This window comes from Mustela nivalis (genome assembly GCF_964662115.1).
Source record: "Mustela nivalis genome assembly, chromosome: 8".
NCBI classification, from domain to species: Eukaryota; Metazoa; Chordata; class Mammalia; order Carnivora; family Mustelidae; genus Mustela; species Mustela nivalis.
Window position 1 is genome coordinate 61,766,541 of NC_139027.1, and position 13,313 is coordinate 61,779,853.

General features: G+C 42.3%; 1 long non-coding RNA gene across 1 annotated transcript; it reads left to right on the plus strand.

Annotated features, from left to right (window-relative positions):
- Window positions 1–892: 892 nt before the first annotated feature.
- Window positions 893–13,103, plus strand: LOC309872514. The gene is made up of 4 exons (XR_014315929.1): window positions 893–1,562; window positions 5,898–5,967; window positions 7,856–7,921; window positions 12,873–13,103. It is a non-coding gene; the product is annotated as an uncharacterized lncRNA (long non-coding RNA).
- The last annotated feature ends 210 nt before the right edge of the window (window positions 13,104–13,313 follow it).

Here is a 13,313-nt window from a genome sequence, read left to right on the forward strand (position 1 = left end):
ATATATATTCACATCAATTTTATAAAATTTGGGAATCAAATTATTTCAAAGTGGAAAGAAAATGCATGTAGTAGGCATTCAATAGATCATGTTGTGACTGAGGGAATCTTCCTGAATCTGGGCCAGTCATTTAGATGAGGTTGGCAGCTTTGAGTGCTGTGTCTGTATGTACCTCTGCTGGGAGGTCTGGCAGCTCCATGAGGGTGTTAGACATTCGCAAGGGCATTCCGGGGCTGGTTTCTATCTGACTGTCTCCCTATGGTATATCCTTCATCTCCACAGCTCCTTTGAGAAAGAAGTTTGAGACAAGCAGGAAGTTAGTTTCTGACAGTTTTTAGAAATCCAGCTCCTCTTCTGAAGTCAGTGTGATTGTCCAATTGACACAGATCCACCCACAGCTCTCTGTTTTGTTCAAACATTAATTCTGCTCTGGAAGCTACCATCATCCTTTTGCTGGTTGGGCCTTACCTTTTGATCGTTGGGAACAGGAGGAACAATGGTAGACTTAAAACAAAGGGTTAAGTGTCCAAATCTGACATTCACATTGTCAATATAGTACATGTCCGAGAAGAAAGGAAAGGCGACTAAAGCCACCAAAGGGGCATTAATACAAGGATCTACAGAGTTCTAGAAGAAGGCTTGGTTCCGGAAAAACCAAACCAGAGAGAGGTTTTGACCTGTAAAATCATAAGGTCCTGAAATGTAAACATGCGTTCTTTGCCATTCGTGACAGAAACTGGCTGCATGTCAAAATGGGAAACGACCAGATCGGGGGGGGGGGGGGGGAATAAAAGGAAAAGCTACCACCAAAGTAAACAAAGCACACATGAGCCTTGTCATCAAGTAACAAGTAACATCAAGTAACATGTAACAAGTCTGAGGGTGATGAGGTTTGTGAAGGGCTTGAATGAACTCAGGTGATAGATCTGAGAGACAGTGAAACTATGGAGAGTGGAGTTGCTGGCCGGGAGCACGGGCGTATCTTCCGCCGAAGCCTTCTTTCCACCCTGGTTAGAATTGCAACCCAAACTCAGGAATATCCCTCTTCTTAATCTGGCTCATCCACTCACAGCCCCTTGAACGTGGGCTGCTGTGAATCGGTGGTGACGATCTTGCAAGAAACATTGTGAAGTTAACAAATATGATTTGTAACGGGCACTGCAGATATAAAGTGCTATAAAATGCTAATGAATGATAGTGTGCGTCCACTGGTTAGCGGGCCAGCGCAACAGGCCAAGGATAACAGAAAAAGAGACTGCCTTTTGAACACACAAAGTGCTATCCTATTCATCTGGCCTCATGCCTGCCACCATGGGAGGCTCTGGCTCGGCCCTCATTATTCACCCAAACAACTTCCTTTCCCTCTCTGTCTGGGTCTGCAGGCCGCTTTCTGAGCAAAGAAAGATTCCCTGAAACCTTTTGGCGCCATCAACAACAGCAGCAGCAAGAAAAGTTTGGCTTGAAAAATTCATTCATAGGATGAAAAAATACAATGGAAATCTATCATTATGGATGTTTCCGAGAGAGGGAGAAAAAAGACCTGGGCTTTGTTTTGCATTTTGGTAAGAAATGATATATAGCTACCTCGTAAAAACAGTTTTATTAAAAAGATCTTCTCGCCCTGAATTCAAAATACGAATTGTGCCCTCTTATCATCCAGTCACTTTAGAATGAAAGTTGAAAATGCTGATACTGTGGAACTAGCCCTTGGTATTCTATCTCATAGCTGATATATTTGTCTAATACTTTGGTTTTTGAAGGCCCATTACTCAGGACCCGTGTGCAGGGCTGTTCATTTTAATCCTTTCTGCGTACTGAAAACAGGAATGTGAGAAAGAAGCTGTAGATAAGGTTCCCTCTTCTGTGTCGGTAGGTGGTGGGGTATGAGCCAGATAGCAAGACGAATGGAGTTGTTGTTGTCACCTTAAGAAAAGGGTTCTGACCTCAGATTTGCGGGGTTTTTGTTTAGGGAAACCCTGCTCAGAAGTAGGGTTCTCTGTTGGTTAGAACATCCCTCCTTTTGTGGAGTAGAAAATTTTAAGAGCCCAGCAAGTTGTGCAGATATTCATAATGGGGAGTTCAGGGGGCTTCCAACGCCTTAGATTCCTAATAGAACAGTTAGAATCTTATGTCTTATGTCTACTCTGCCCTAATGAAAGGAACCTCTTTTGGGCCTGAAGCAGCATATCGAGGACCAGTCAGAAGGCTGGGGCTATCTTGTGCTATGAAATGTGAGGGGAATTGTGCAGTTCTTACTCCATGGTGCTTCTGGGTTCCTTGAATGGTTCAAAGGGAGGGTGGCTGAGGGTCCCAGAGTAAGCTGTTTCACAGTGCTAATACCTTGGTTTACACAAAGCCATCCAGCAATTATACAGATGCTTGACAGTGTTATCATCATTATTTATTTTGCTATAAGCTAGATTTATAGCATTTGTAATACTAAGCATAAGAAACATTAATAGCTTTACTAATTATATCACTATGTTACAGATATACAAAGCGATAAAAATGCCAAGTAAGTGAACTAGTAAAACATTTTTAAGAGAATTTTAAAATCACTTGCTGATTGACGATGTCTTTGGTGAGTCTTGGGGTTTGAATGGAGAAGAAGACAGACTTCTTTGTAGATTTAAGTCTCGCTTTCCTGCCTCTTCGTGATAAATTGAAAGTAATTCTGCCTTAACCTGACCATAATCAACTGAGCCATGTATTTAATGCGGAGCCAACAAAATGTACTTTGTTTTGGATCAGAGCTAAATGAAAATCCAAGTGTGGAGAAGGAGAGAGGGAGAGGGAGAGAGAGGGAGAGAAGGAGAGAAGGAGAGAGAGAGAGGAAACTATCATAAGTGAAGTGGGGGAATAAAGAGAACTGAGGAACTAACGCTGTGCATCTCCCCATTCTGGTTATTGATCTTGCTCTGTGTTCTCCAGAAAACACCTTGTTATAAATGAGGATATTGAGTGAAGAAAAAGAGTTAATAAATCCGCTGCCTTTGCCACAACTGCTAATGGAAATCCATGAGCAGTTTCAGTGCTGGACAAGTAAAAAGACCAAATTTGGAATGAGGACATAGTGGATAAGAATTGAGTAGGCAGCATGCCCGGTCCGTGAGCTGCAGTGCTGGGCAACATTTTTTGTGGGTTGCAGTTCACAATTCCTGAGGTCCTGTCTATTGACCTGTATAACAAGTCAGCAGCAAGACTACCACTGCCGTCCTAGAGCAGGAAGATCCCTGCTTTTGTAAATAAAGTTCCTGGAACACAGCCATACCCTTCCATTGAAGTATCATCTACTGTTACTCAACCCAGAGTTGAGCAGTTGCGACAGAGACCTTATGGCCCACAAAACTGAAAAGATTTACTATCTGACCATTTATTTAAAAAAAAAAGATGACTCTAAAAGAGTGCCCATTTTTCTAATTATTTCTCACTGGGATGCAGTACATGACCACTTCAAAGTTTTCACTGCTTATCCCAATGCTGTCTGAGCATCAGAAGCCTGAATGGGGGAGGGGAGGGTGTGTGTATAGAAAAAGGCCCTTCTGTTTGTGCAAAAATAAGAAGTGTGACCCTTTAAAAAAAAGGCCTAGGTTGCATTAGATAATCCTGATTTTAAATGTCTAATCTTAAAGCTATAACTCAGGGATAAAAGAGTGTGAGTATTTTTATTTGTGGTTTGTGGTGGGTCTTATTGCATTTCTCCGTCTTCTTAAAGCTAGCTGGGAGGTTCATAGTAGGGAATAACTCACCTAAGCCAACTTGAATGAAATCTCCACCACCACCTCCCCGAAGAAAATTCCTAACGTGGAAAATTCATTTCAGCAAGAGAGGTCTCTACTTTTGAAATGTTTTGACCTGATTTAGAGGCTAGATATAAATAAAAAAGAGGGAGCTGTTTACTCACCAAACTTATGATAAAATATTTGAGAGCTCACCCATACTGGATGCAATCTAACAATATTTGCAAAGTAGACATTGTACTTCTGTTGCTTTCATTTGCCTCTGAACAATTCTGGGATTTTTCCATCACCCTTGATCTCATTGCTGCCTATATAGAATTCTATACCCTATAAAGTTTAGCTGAAATTCAACCACTTTCATGACTATTTCTCAACTAACTCAGCTGAGGATAATGGAAAGCTCACAGGTATTGCAATCAGTTAGAAAGACCTGAGTTCACATCCTGGCTAATCCATGGCAGAGGGGCCACAAACAAGTCACTCAAACCCTCTGAGGTTCCAGTTCCTCATTTGTAAATGGGTTAAAGATGAATCTCTGGGCACCTGGCTGATTCAGTCACTTAAGCTTCTGCCTTCAGGTCAGGTCATGATCTCAAGGTCCTGGGATGGATCCCCAGAGTGGGCTCCCTGTGCAGTGGGGAGTCTGCTTCTCCCTCTGTCTGCTGCTCCCACCCCCACCCCCACCACCCAGCTCCTGCTTTCTGTCTCTCTCAAATAAATAAAATCTTTTAAAAAATAAAACTGAAATCTCAGAATCATTCTGAAAATTAAGTGGGATGATCCATGTAAAGGGCGTGGCGGGCAATAGGCTTTCTTCAATGAATGATGATAATAAGTGTTATTTTCGTGGGTGCAAGACTTCTGTTTTGAATAACAGTAATTGCCTGTGCCAATTAAGTGATACTTTCTGTATACTGTTTTACATTTTTAATTTCTTTTCCTATATATATTTCCCCCTACCTAATTGAATTTTGTTCTTCTAAGAGCAAGCACCACATTTGTGTATCTGTTCAAGTGTGTTGCAAGTATTAGGCGCTGAATAAGTATCTGGATTGATTCTGGCTCTTTGATTTGTTGGGTGAGTGAGGAGAAACCAGAGCAAAGAGATTGTGTTGTTTTGCAAGCTCACTAGACTGTCCCAGGAACTGTAGTGGTGGGCGGTGGGGAGAGCCCTGCCTTGCCCAAGTGTGACAGAAGACCCAGATGTCTCCATTTGCAAAGTGGGAGAGATGGTGTTAGAGCTGCTTTTGACATATACGGTCCTGCTCACAGGGCCTGAATCTGGCTTTTTCTCTGCCCACAGCCCCAGGCGAATACTGTTTTCCCATATGACATTGAGATTTGACTATCAGTAAGGATAGCTTACTTAACAAATTAATTGTGCCTTTAGTAGGGAAGATAGAGAGCACTAAAATTAATATTTTTATAATTGTTTATTATGTTATGATAGTCATCATACAGTACGTCATTAGTTTTTGATGTAGTATTCCGTGATTCATTATTTGTGTATAACACCCAGTGCTCCACGCAATCTGTGCCCTCCTTAATACCCACCACCAGGCTCACCCATCCCCTCACCCCCCTCCTCTCTAAAACCCTCAGTTTGATTCCTGGAGTCCATAGTCTCTCATGCTTCGTCTAAAATCTATCATCTTCAGATTACTGTACTTACCTGAAAATGTGTCACGATTGCAGCAGGGATTTTGGGAGATATAATTTACATGTAATAAAATTCACCCCTTTTAGGTGTCTATTCTATGAATCTTAACAAACATACACAGTGTGTAACCTTCATTACAATTAAGAGAGAATATTTCTATTGTCACAAAAAGTTTTCTTGTGCCTCTTTGTAGCCAATTTATCTCCTCTGATTTACCAGCCCTTGGGAGCCTCCGGTCTGATTACTGATCTTATAATTTTGCCCTTTTGAGAATGCCCTATAAACAGAATCACGCAGTGTGTGTCTTTTCTGGCTCCTGTCACCTAGCAAAATACTTTGGCATCTCATCCATATTGTTTCTTATCATTCCTTTTTATTGTTGAATATTCCAGAGTGTGAATATGCCATGATTTATTTATCCATTCACCGTATTATGGACATTCGGTTTCCGGCTTTTAGTGACTGTAAATGAAAGTGCTCTCAATGTTTGTTCACAGGTTTGTGTGTGTCTATATGTGAAGACACAGGTGTGGGATTCCCTCAAGGGAGGAATTGCTGGGTCATATGGTAAGTGTATATTGAACTTTATAAAAAAGTATCAAATTATACTTCAGAGTGGTTTTACCATTTTGCATTCCTGCCAGAAAAATCTAAAAGTTCCAGTGGCTCCATATCTTTGTCAGGATTTTGTATTATCATTTCCTTTTTTAATTGAAGCAACTCTAATAGCTATGTGGTGTTATCTCATAGTTTTAATATGCATTTCCTTAATGACTAATGATGTTGAGCAACTTTTCATGTGTTTTTTTTTCCATCCATATATCTTCTTTGGTGAAGGATCTGTTCCCATCTTTTGCCTATTTTTTTTTCTTTATTTTAGAGGGAAGAGAGTTGTGTTTGCAATAGGCATTTTTAATTGCACCATATTTTTGCTCATCAACACCTAATATTTCGTAACATGAAACCACAGTGAGTCAACCAGTCACCTAAGAATATTCCTTTCAGTACCTCATATAGGTAAACTGTATTATAGAAGCGTATTAGCTCGAAGTCCAGAGCCAGTAGACTACCATGGTTTTTTCAGCTTTGTGGTGAGATGCTCTGCATGATCTCACCCTCTGTCCCTTCTTTGACCTCATTCCCATCCCCTTTCTTGCTGGTGGGGGCACATGCCAAATATATTTTTGCCTCAGGGCCTTTGACTGAGGGTTTATTTTAACCTGGGAAACTCTACCCCAAAAGCTGCATGGCTTCTTCATGACTCCTTCTTTCACTTTGTTCAGCTCAATGTCACTTTTGTAGGTAGGCCTTTACCCTGACCATCCTGGGCAAAGTCCATCCCTTCCTCCACATCCTCTGACCCCATTCTTCTTTGTACCACTTACCACTTCCTGGTAGGCTGTATTTTATTTGTTGTATTGTTTATTTGTTCGCTCTCCATCTCCTCCCACGGAAATGTAAGTTCTGTGAAAGCAGGAATGTGACCTGGTTTGTTTCTCTGTAAGGTTCTACAGCTAGGAAAGTGCCAAGGATGTAGCAGGCATTCAACAAATTGTAGGCAGAATTAATAAGTCTTAAGGAGAAAGGTGAGAGAAATGCTAATTAGCTGAATTTTTAGATGGGCCTGCACATTGTACCAGACCTGTTCTGCTCACAGCACTTAAAAGTTTATTAAGCTATTTCACATTTGACCCAGGTGAACTCCTAAACTAAGCTAAACTAAATCTGTATAACCTTTCCAAATGGATCTGCTGGTCCTTTAAAAAACAGCCCCAAGATGGCAGCAAATAGAGGTAGCAATAATTGCCTTTGTTTGAGGCCCACAGCTTGATTTTTCTTTGTCTCTAGCTGGTTTACTGTTACAGCAAAGCAAAAAAACAAAAAACAAACTTTGTGAGTCTGAGGATTCTTTCTCTGGTACCTGCTGCGAGTGGGCCTGAACTCTTGTGTTTGGATTGCTCCAGTCTTTTTTTCTCTTGCCTCTGCTTTTTCCTGTTGCACACAAAGTGCATTTAACTGTTCCCTTTCTCTCGTGTTCCTCTGAGAGGACTGGGGAAGGGTGGTGCCCCGTCATGCAGTGGATGGGCTGTCCTTGAGCTGGAGGTCTCCGGGGTTAGGACCATTAAGAAGTTCCTTTACTTGCATGGGGCTGAGATCACTGTGGACTCAGGTTGTTCCTGCTCGTAAATAGTTTTCCATACCTGGTTCAAATATGGACATTTTCCTAAATGTGGATATGGTAGAACCCATTCTGGGTTGGGACTAACTGGGGAGAATAGAGAAGGTCGTAGGAAAAATGGCCAGTCAACTCACCAATCAAATGAACAACAAAATCCACCAAACACATGGTAATAAATGGCTGCTTTTGAAGTCAAGACTATTTTATGGTTACCACTCCCACCAAAAGAGAAAAAAGGTTTCTAAAAATGGACTGTTTCTTTTTTATTTGATACAGATATTGTGATTTTCCAGTACGTTTTCAGATCGAAAATTATTGGAAGAAACTGACAACCTAACCTAAGTTAACCAAACACCAAAGAGTTGGATAACTGTTTGGGCCTTTTTATTGCTGAGACTTCACCAATAGGAGCCGGTGTTTTGAAGAACAGAGGGAGACCATTGGTAGCATTTCCTGTGGGCTGAGACGCTTTATAAAGTGTAGGCTTGCGTGTTTCAGAACTGATCTTTGCCTTCTTGGTGATCTTAAGCAAAATTATGAAAATCTTCCCAAATCCTGATTTTATAACACCAAGAAATACTGACAGTGATGCTTCAGAGAGGTTAATGATGGTCTAATTATCTTGCACCAATAAGGAAAAGGAGTCAGCCTTTTGGCAAGATTATGTCAGAACTAGTCAGATAATATAGATATTTCTACCTCCACACGTTTTCTAAAGGGGGATGTTGCCGCTTTAATTAAATGTTATATGAATACATTTCAAGTAGATCCAAACAGAGGGCAAACTCTGTTTCAGAACCGCTGTTCTTACATTTAAAATGTATTTGAAATGTAGTTTGAAAAAAAAAAAAAGATAAGGGGAAAGAAAAACTAAAATAACTCGAAACAAGTAGAATATAGTAGCTCATCATTACACTAATATATCAAACAATGTGATCTTAGCTTAATTATCCCCTTTGAGAGTTGGGAAAACTAAGCACAACCTTCAATTTACAGCTGTTTGGTGCCGGGAACCTGAATTATTATTGGAGAGGAAGGGGGGAAAAAGTTTATTTATTGTGACCTCCACTCAGTTTTTATTCATTGTGGAAAATCTGTATATTCACAAATGAGGGCTATTCATCCTTAGACCACAGCATCCTTCAGCTGTCCAGGCCCACATCGACTGCACTTCTCCTGCTTTTGTGTTCATCTCGAAGGCTCTTCATCCAGATTGTTCATCATCTTGATGGTCTAGCTTTATCTTGCTTTTGTGCAGCTGCATTCCGCTTATCCAAAGTGCTGAGGGAGACGAGGGAGAGGGAGAGAGAAAGGAGCGAGAGCGAGCGAGCAGGGGAGAGTGGGAGAATAGAAAGGAGAAAAAGCAATGGCCGGTGCACATATGAGGATAATTTGTAGTTTCTCAATAATAATATAAAAAAAAAAAAAAAGGAGGACAGGCTAATTACTGGCTTAACTAGGGCAGCCTGTGGATCTTCATGTCAAAAGGACTGCCCGTAATTATTTGCCATCAAAGCACATTCATATTGTGGCACAAAAGAAGGGCCTTTTGCAAATGGATCTTGCTAATAAACAGGGCTGAGAGGAGCATTATGTGTCTCCCTGGTTGCAGGCACATTAACACAGTGACATGGAGCATAACTCGGGGCCTGAGGAAAAAAACACCAGAATGATAATTATCCCCCCGCCCCTCCCCAGCTCCCTCGCCAGTCCCTTTGTGTTGGATGAGGAAGCCGAACATGACCTATGGAGGGCTCAAGGCAGGCTATTAGTGACCTCGGGGCCCTGACAAGGTGCCTCTGTTCTTTTAAAAGCCTGCCTCTTGATGTCAGGAGGGTCACGTGGACCCGCGGCTCAGCTCGAAATGGTCCAGCAAACACTTCAACCTTAAAGACACCTGGAAGGTCATGACCAATTTAATGCAGATAAAGACAGCCCAGGAGACAAGGCTCCGTTGAATCCTAGTACTGAAGTTCCCTGCTCTCTCCCTTTTCTTTTTCTTCATTGTCCACGCTTGGCTCTTGGGCGTATATTTAAGTCCGCAAAACTAAATCTGAGGGGAAGAAAGTTCTCTCTCTTCCTTTGTTAGTAAATGAAGAGAGTCTTAGGGGAGGGGAAAAGGTGGATGCAGATACATCCCCTTGGATGGATTCTTCTGGCAAATATAAACACCCCCACGGTTTCCTGTAGGGAGGGGTACTGGGGGTGCAGGGCAGGGGGCTGCCTTCCATGCTTCTCTCGGGTCAGGTGGTGAGAGCCTCATCTGCCGCAGAGACTCACCTGTGAGCTGGGCCTGCCTTATGCAGGCTGCCGACCTGCCCAGAAGCCCCTAGGCTTGTTCTGCCTTCACCGAGCCCTTGATGGTAAAGCAGAGGGCCAGTAGTCAGCTTGGAAAACGTACCCAATGCCATTAAGGTGGGGTCCTTCGTCTTCTCTCTTTCCTTCCTCTTCCCTTTCTGGTCTTGTCATTTTCCTGTGGAAGGTGTCTTCTGACATGGAGGGGCCACCCCAGAGCCCAGAAAATGGGGGAAGGTATTCTGTTTTTCACGCACCAGGAGCAAAACCAATCCCTGTAACTCTTACTTTACCAGCAGAGAAATTAAGGATGACGATTTGCGTTGCAAAACAATGCTTGCTTCACAAACGCAGATTTTCCTGAGCATTTAAATATTTAATTATTTGAAAAGTTGGAGGCTGATAAACTTCAAGTTAAAATGTTATAAACCATTTCTAATGGAAAATCTACTGGGAATGACTTAGAAACATTGAAAGATGTGTATCTGTGGGAAAATAGGATTAAGGGTTTTTGGGATTTGACTTAAACTGCCTAGGAGTTTGCCCTGTATCTGAAGCACGTTGAGTCTAGGGAAATAAACACTCTCCGTTTGTAAATCTCCCAATGATCAATCAATCTTCTACCTTCCTCCCTTCCTTCTGCTCCTCCCACCCCTTTCTTCTCCAAATACCTTAGCATAAAGAAATTGGGGTCTTGAAGTACTAATTATAGACATAAATTTTCCAAACTGTTAAGAGTGGTTCGAAGAAGAAAAAAAAAAAAATGGAAACCACACTGTTCCTTATTTTAATCTCTCTAGCCTGGGCCTCTTTCTCTGAACCGTTTAACTCTTATATCCAATTGCACATAAGACCTCTCCTCTACACTTGCATATCCTACAGATGTCTTGAACCCAGCATATGCGGAAAGGGATTCCTCCTCCTCCTCCTTCCACACTAGTCGCTCTATTCATGATTTTTCCAGTCGCAGTGGGTATCAACTGCAACTTTCCAATGCTTAGGTCAGAAACCTTATAATTATTCTTGCCTTCTCTCTTTCTCTTACCACATCTGATCTGTGAGAAAATACTGTCAGCTCTACCTGGAAAAGGCATTTAGAATGGAGCCATAACTCCATCATCTCCAGTGACACCTTGGTCTGAGCCTGAGCCATCTTCATCTCTTGCCTCCATGATTCCTATAGCATCGTAACAGGTTTCTGTTCCATTTGATCTGCTCCTAAATTGGTAACCAAACCCGTCCTTCCAAGCTGGTACATTGAAAGTTTATTACAAAGGCCCACACGGTTCTGACTTTAACTTCTACTTCCCTTCATCATTGTGTTCCAGCCACAATGCCCCCTGATTTTACCCTACATATATCGCAAGGATGGCCTGCATCTTAATACCCTCAACTCCCTCATCTCCAAGTCATTTTTCAGAGCTTACTTTCTCCACAAAACCTCTCCTAGACACCTTACTTAACCCTGCAACTACCTCCCACCCCTAGCATCCTGATCCCCTTTGTCCCTGGCACCCTTAGAAGTGTTGATGTTTTCACTTTTGCTTTAAAAAGTAGAGGGGCACCTGAGTGGCTCAGTGGGTTGAACCTCTGTCTTCGGCTCAGGTCATGGTCTCAGGGTCCTGGGATTGAGCCCCGCATTGGGCTCTCTGCTCAGTAGAACTTGCTTCCTCCTCTCTCTCTGCCTGCCTCTCTGCCTACTTGTGATCTCTGTCTGTCAAATACATAAATAAAATCTTAAAAAAAAAAAAAAAAAAAAAAACCTCCTTAAAAAAAAAAAAAAGTAGAGAGGGGAGTCTGATGGTTTGTCATGATTTCCCCGTCCTGTGCATGGAGACACCCATGCCAAGCAGTTCTCCAGTTCTGAGCAGACCGAGTGCTTACAGCCCTGACACTGTCTACCCTGGAGACAGCATCCCCCAGGGTGAGGGCTCAGTCCCATGAGACTGTCCCCACCCCCAGCCCCTTCACACCCCAATCACAAGGCCGGAGTGTTACCTGTGCTTCTAAGCAGCTGGCTATAAATCAAAGGTTCCCATGGCACCTACACTGGAAGAATTCACTAAAGAGGCTTGCAGACAAACTCTGAGAAACAGTTACTTACGTTTACCAGTGGAAGGGATATTTTAAAGCATACAGAAGACTAGCCAGATGAAGGGGTACATGAGGAGAAGTTCTTTCCCCATTGAACTGGGGTGCACCCCCTCCAGATATGTGGATGCTACAACCAATCTGAAAGCTAATCAAATCTGATTGTTTGAGAGTTTGTATAGAGCTTTAATTTCCAGCCCTCCTTGCCCTTTTTGGTGGGGAGCCGGGGGAAGGGGGGGGTGCAACCCTCTATCACTGGGTCTCCAGTGACCAGCCTCTCCCTGAGGCTGTCTAGGGATTTAAGCTATCTCCCTAAATCACCTCATTAGCATAATCTTAGGTGTGCTCCAGAGGGTCTCCTTGGGAGTGACAAAAGATACTCCTATCACTCCTATCACTCAGGAAAGGGATTTAGGAGCTTGGTACCAGGAACCCAAATACATTTCTTATTATACCAAACCCCTTAATGGTGCAGCTGTGGGCTCCGTCAGCAACCTGGAGGACATTAGCAAATTCGTGAATCAGCTTTGCACTACTTATTGTGAAGGAGAGTCATTTGTTAGCTTAAGTAAAACCTGGATTAATTACAACTGTCTGTGAATATATTGACTAAGGAGGTCTTTAGTATACATTTAAGAAAGGTGAAAATCTCAGACTCATGAAATTCAAGCCCTCTTTTTGTTCATCAGTTGTAGTTTGGGCAGTAACAAGAGCAGACACTTTGGTCCAACTGAACTATGGTACAGGAGAAAATAAGTAGGGTTTCAAATGAATGAAACCAAGCTTTTTGGTGAGGTTATCTGTGAACAAGTTGGGTGTGCGGCAGGGTGGATTCACGAGATTAGAAAATGCCCATAAAGGTAGCTCTCCTGTGACTTTGTTTTTGTGCATCTTCCCCTCCTTTCAGGTGACTTTGGAAGAAGCAATTCGAGGAAACCTTGTGAGAACAGTTTTGGGAACACATCTTTCTTTTCTCTGGGCTAACTTACGAGGGAATGGGGGTGGTGGCATATTGTGAGCTTTGTTTGATGTTGATCCTAAATTTCTGAAAAGTTTGAGCTCGTGTTTGGTTCTCTCTCCACGTTTCCAGTGCCTCAGTGTGTTACCATACAAAATCATATACTTTGGTTTAAAATCATATATGTGATGTCAGTTATTGACTAAGAAAACTTGCCTTGATGGGCATATTTATTGATCCTAGTGCATAAAGAAGCATCTTTGTGGAAGAAACAATAGTGTCTCTTCTGTAAAGATGTGAAAGTAGAACCAGTTGGGGCTCTCCATTGTGGGGCTTAGCATCCTGAGCAGGGCTGACCAATCTTTCCAGGTTACCTTGTCAGGAACCCTC